This window comes from Xenopus tropicalis, chromosome 8 (genome assembly GCF_000004195.4).
Source record: "Xenopus tropicalis strain Nigerian chromosome 8, UCB_Xtro_10.0, whole genome shotgun sequence".
In the NCBI taxonomy this organism is placed as follows: Eukaryota; Metazoa; Chordata; class Amphibia; order Anura; family Pipidae; genus Xenopus; species Xenopus tropicalis.
In genome coordinates, this window is record NC_030684.2 from 2,213,648 (window position 1) to 2,220,257 (window position 6,610).

Consider the following 6,610-nt stretch of genomic DNA (forward strand, 5'->3'; position numbering starts at 1 on the left):
ACACAATAAGCTGTACCCTCATACCGTACTGTCTAAGGGAAACACTATGGCACCCCCTACCCATATGTATAAATACAAATATACAGAGAAGGAATGTTCTGGGCACACAATAAGCTGTACCCCCATACTGTACTGTCTAAGGGAAACACTATGGCACCCCCTACCCATATGTATAAATACAAATATACAGAGAGGGAATGTTCTGGGCACACAATAAGCTGTACCCCCATACTGTACTGTCTAAGGGAAACACTATGGCACCCCCTACCCATATGTATAAATACAAATATACAGAGAAGGAATGTTCTGGGCACACAATAAGCTGTACCCCCATACTGTACTGTCTAAGGGAAACACTATGGCACCCCCTACCCATATGTATAAATACAAATATACAGAGAAGGAATGTTCTGGGCACACAATAAGCTGTACCCCCATACTGTACTGACTAAGGGAAACACTATGGCACCTCCTACCCATATGTATAAATACAAATATACAGAGAAGGAATGTTCTGGGCACACAATAAGCTGTACCCCCATACTGTACTGTCTAAGGGAAACACTATGGCACCCCCTACCCATATGTATAAATACAAATATACAGAGAAGGAATGTTCTGGGCACACAATAAGCTGTACCCCCATACTGTACTGTCTAAGGGAAACACTATGGCACCCCCTACCCATATGTATAAATACAAATATACAGAGAAGGAATGTTCTGGGCACACAATAAGCTGTACCCCCATACTGTACTGACTAAGGGAAACACTATGGCACCTCCTACCCATATGTATAAATACAAATATACAGAGAAGGAATGTTCTGGGCACACAATAAGCTGTACCCCCATACTGTACTGTCTAAGGGAAACACTATGGCACCCCCTACCCATATGTATAAATACAAATATACAGAGAGGGAATGTTCTGGGCACACAATAAGCTGTACCCCCATACTGTACTGTCTAAGGGAAACACTATGGCACCCCCTACCCATATGTATAAATACAAATATACAGAGAGGGAATGTTCTGGGCACACAATAAGCTGTACCCCCATACTGTACTGTCTAAGGGAAACACTATGGCACCCCCTACCCATATGTATAAATACAAATATACAGAGAGGGAATGTTCTGGGCACACGATAAGCTGTACCCCATACTGTACTGTCTAAGGGAAACACTATGGCACCCCTACCCATATGTATAAATACAAATATACAGAGAAGGAATGTTCTGGGCACACAATAAGCTGTACCCCCATACTGTACTGTCTAAGGGAAACACTATGGCACCCCCTACCCATATGTATAAATACAAATATACAGAGAAGGAATGTTCTGGGCACACAATAAGCTGTACCCCCATACTGTACTGTCTAAGGGAAACACTATGGCACCCCCTACCCATATGTATAAATACAAATATACAGAGAGGGAATGTTCTGGGCACACAATAAGCTGTACCCCCATACTGTACTGTCTAAGGGAAACACTATGGCACCCCCTACCCATATGTATAAATACAAATATACAGAGAAGGAATGTTCTGGGCACACAATAAGCTGTACCCCCATACTGTACTGTCTAAGGGAAACACTATGGCACCCCCTACCCATATGTATAAATACAAATATACAGAGAGGGAATGTTCTGGGCACACAATAAGCTGTACCCCCATACTGTACTGTCTAAGGGAAACACTATGGCACCCCCTACCCATATGTATAAATACAAATATACAGAGAAGGAATGTTCTGGGCACACAATAAGCTGTACCCCCATACTGTACTGTCTAAGGGAAACACTATGGCACCCCCTACCCATATGTATAAATACAAATATACAGAGAGGGAATGTTCTGGGCACACAATAAGCTGTACCCCCATACTGTACTGTCTAAGGGAAACACTATGGCACCTCCTACCCATATGTATAAATACAAATATACAGAGAGGGAATGTTCTGGGCACACAATAAGCTGTACCCCCATACTGTACTGTCTAAGGGAAACACTATGGCACCTCCTACCCATATGTATAAATACAAATATACAGAGAAGGAATGCTCTGGGCACACAATAAGCTGTACCCCCATACTGTACTGTAAGGGAAACACTATGGCGCGAGGGGAAAGGTAACGTGGGGGCAGACGTGGGTAATTGCCCCGGGTACGTGACGGAGCCAAACAGGGGCAATTAGTAGGGGCTGCCTGAGTGTAACAGATACGTGGGTATAATTATCGAGTCGGACAATTGCCCTCGTTAGCTCCCGTATTGGGGGGAGCGGTGCAGCTGCTGTCCCAGCTGGTCGGGCCGGGCGGGTAGAGCGCCAGCTGTTGCGCCAATCTCACGTCACTGACACATTCGAGATATTAAACCCAGGGACTAATTAACCCCTTAGCAGATTCGTTAGCCTACGAGGAGCCCCCCCCCCACGATACACACTAATTTGTATTGTTTTTCAATAGAACTACCCTCACTTCCTGCTCAGGGGAGCACCGTGTCCATCCTAAATATTCTTCCCCCCATCTTACTGCTTCAGTTTAAGGGCAGGGAGTCTGTGACTCAAGCAGTGGGTTGGACTAGAACACTCTGATGGCAGCTTCCAGGGGGAGGGACAGGAAGTCTGTAACTTAAGCAGTGGGTGGGACTAGAACACTCTGATGGCAGCTTCCAGGGGGAGGGACAGGAAGTCTGTGACTCAAGCAGTGGGTGGGACTAGAATACTCAGATGGAAGCTTCCAGGGGGAGGGACAGGAAGTCTGTGACACAAGCAGTGGGAGGGACTAGAACACTCTGATGGAAGCTTACAGGGGAAGGGACAGGAAGTTGGTGACTCAAGCAGTGGGTGGGACTAAAACACTCTGATGGAAGCTTACAGGGGGAGGGACAGGAAGTCTGTAACTTAAGCAGTGGGTGGGGCTATAACACTCTGATGGCAGCTTCAAGGGGGAGGGACAGGAAGTATGTAACTTAAGCAGTGGGTGGTACTAGAACACTCTGATGGAAGCTTCCAGGGGGAGGGACAGGAAGTCTGTGACACAAGCAGTGGGAGGGACTAGAACACTCTGATGGAAGCTTACAGGGAAAGGGACAGGAAGTCGGTGACTCAAGCAGTGGGTGGGACTAAAGCACTCTGATGGAAGCTTCCAGGGGGAGGGGCAGGGAGTCGGTGACTCAAGCAGTGGGTGGGACTAAAACACTCTGATGGAAGCTTACAGGGGGAGGGACAGGAAGTCCATAACTTAAGCAGTGGATGGGGCTATAACACTCTGATGGCATCTTCAAGGGGGAGGGACAGGAAGTATGTAACTTAAGCAGTGGGTGGTACTAGAACACTTTGATGGAAGCTTCCAGGGGGAGGGACAGGAAGTCTGTGACACAAGCAGTGGGTGGGACTAAAGCACTCTGATGGAAGCTTACAGGGGAAGGGACAGGCAGTCGGTGACTCAAGCAGTGGGTGGGACTAAAGCACTCTGATGGAAGCTTACAGGGGAAGGGACAGGCAGTCGGTGACTCAAGCAGTGGGTGGGACTAAAACACTCTGATGGAAGCTTACAGGGGAAGGGACAGGCAGTCGGTGACTCAAGCAGTGGGTGGGACTAAAACACTCTGATGGAAGCTTACAGGGGAAGGGACAGGCAGTCGGTGACGCAAGCAGTGGGTGGGACTAAAACACTCTGATGGAAGCTTACAGGGGAAGGGACAGGCAGTCGGTGACTCAAGCAGTGGGTGGGACTAAAACACTCTGATGGAAGCTTACAGGGGAAGGGACAGGCAGTCGGTGACTCAAGCAGTGGGTGGGACTAAAACACTCTGATGGAAGCTTACAGGGGGCGGGGCAGGGGGTGGGAGTAGAAGAGGAATAATTAGGAATAAGAATAAGTACATAAGGTTGTGACAGGGCTGCTGTGGGAGGGAAGGGGGTTAATGTGCAGGCAAGGCGGGGGGAGGAGTCAGAGGGGGGAGGAGGGGCAGACACACAGCTGTATTTATAAGCAAAGCGCTGACCCCGGATTGGAAGATAAACAGCGCAGCATTATCCTAATGAGAGCAGAGAGGGGGGGCTGCAGGGATCCAAATGAAACAAGAGCCGGGGGCGGCCATTACGCACAGGCTAAACCCCTCCTGTCTGGGCAGCGCATTAACCCATCCCGGCCTGGCCATCGCGTTAACCCATCCCGGCCAGGGCAGCGCGTTAACCCATCCCGGCCTGGGCAGCGCGTTAACCCATCCCGGCCTGGGCAGCGCATTAACCCATCCCGGCCTGGGCAGCGCGTTAACCCATCCCGGCCTGGGCAGCGCATTAACCCATCCCGGCCTGGGCAGTGCGTTAACCCATCTCGGCCTGGGCAGCGCGTTAACCCATCCCGGCCTGGCCATCGCGTTAACCCATCCCGGCCTGGGCAGCGCGTTAACCCATCTCGGCCTGGGCAGCGCGTTAACCCATCCCGGCCTGGCCATCGCGTTAACCCATCCCGGCCTGGGCAGCTCGTTAACCCATCCCGGTCTGGCCATCGCGTTAACCCATCCCGGCCTGGGCAGCTCGTTAACCCATCCCGGCCTGGGCAGCGCGTTAACCCATCCCGGCCTGGGCAGCTCGTTAACCCATCCCGGCCTGGGCAGCGCATTAACCCATCCCGGCCTGGACACAGCACAGCTTCACTTCCCTTGAGGGGTGACTTTAAAGGGGAAGTAAACCTTTATATGAGTATATTGCAAGTGAAAGTAACAAGTTGCAGTTGGTCTGTTGTTTTTGCTTTGCGGTTTCAATGAGTGTGAATGGGAAGTGCTGACTCCCTGCTTTGGGGGGGGGGGTGGCGCACAGTAGGGGTCTCCCATATAACAGGGGCAGGGGCCTGTTTGGCAGCCGCGCTGCACTCTCTCAGACTCAGTCTAAACAAGACGCTCTCGGGGCCGGCCAGCCACTGGGTGGGAGTCACGCACAGCACGACTAATTGGCTCATAGAGTTTGGCTGTCACAGCTTGATCCGACCAATTAATCCATTAAATGTGCCCATAATTATAACCCCCCCCCCCGAGTAACTAAATATATATATGTCCATTATACCTGCTACTTAACGAGTAATCACTGCCGCTCTAATGAACTAAGGGAATTGGGCAGTCTCCAGCCTTCATTTCATTGGCTCTGCTACTCCCCCCATTGTAAGCAGCAGTCCTGCCCTGCTTTATGGCTGAGATTCTAGCTATCTGTATAACAGAGCATTCTGTCACAGTGGCACAGATCCTATCTGATCCCCCCATTGTAAGCAGCAGTCCTGCCCTGCTTTATGGCTGAGATTCTAGCTATCTGTATAACAGAGCATTCTGTCACAGTGGCACAGATCCTATCTGATCCCCCCCCCATTGTAAGCAGCAGTCCTGCCCTGCTTTATGGCTGAGATTCTAGCTATCTGTATAACAGAGCATTCTGTCACAGTGGCACAGATCCTATCTGATCCCCCCATTGTAAGCAGCAGTCCTGCCCTGCTTTATGGCTGAGATTCTAGCTATCTGTATAACAGAGCATTCTGTCACAGTGGCACAGATCCTATCTGATCCCCCCATTGTAAGCAGCAGTCCTGCCCTGCTTTATGGCTGAGATTCTAGCTATCTGTATAACAGAGCATTCTGTCACAATGGCACAGATCCTATCTGATCCCCCCATTGTAAGCAGCAGTCCTGCCCTGCTTTATGGCTGAGATTCTAGCTATCTGTATAACAGAGCATTCTGTCACAGTGGCACAGATCCTATCTGATCCCCCCATTGTAAGCAGCAGTCCTGCCCTGCTTTATGGCTGAGATTCTAGCTATCTGTATAACAGAGCATTCTGTCACAGTGGCACAGATCCTATCTGATCCCCCCCATTGTAAGCAGCAGTCCTGCCCTGCTTTATGGCTGAGATTCTAGCTATCTGTATAACAGAGCATTCTGTCACAGTGGCACAGATCCTATCTGTAGAATAGGGGGTGTGCGATGGGAAAGAAGGGGTTAATTACCAAATTGAATTCATGCCTGTACCTGAGCCCCCCCATTCAAGCTGGCTGCAGCTGGGGGGGGGGGGGGCTGCACATAACACAACATTTGGTGTCGGAGACACTTCCTAGCAATGCTGGATATTCCTAATTAAACAGATTGGCACCAATTAGTGGCACTGGGAGTCGGTGCCATGGGGGGGGCACTACAGAATCATTACATTTACAAAGACCTCACAAAAGCACCCCCCCCCCCACAATTTGAAGTTCTCAGCCTATTGAAATCCGGACACTTAATGGCACGGGTACATTACTGGTACCCCTGGCATAGGATGGGCACCCCTTGCACTACCCGGGGCCCGGGGGGGGGGGGGTCGCGCTGCTGAGTGAGGTTCCCGGCAGAGCCCGTGACTGCGCCACAGAAGAGCTAATGGATTCGGTGCCGGGGGACCAGGCGACAAGGAAAAGCCATTACACTGTATAGCCATTTCCAGCACTTACACTGGCATCTAATGTTCCCCCATTAATGGCATGGAAACCCGCGGGGGGCTCAATATCCTTATCATTTACAGTAGGGGGTACATTATTCCTTATAATACATGAGTGATACTCAGAGTTCCCTGTATAACT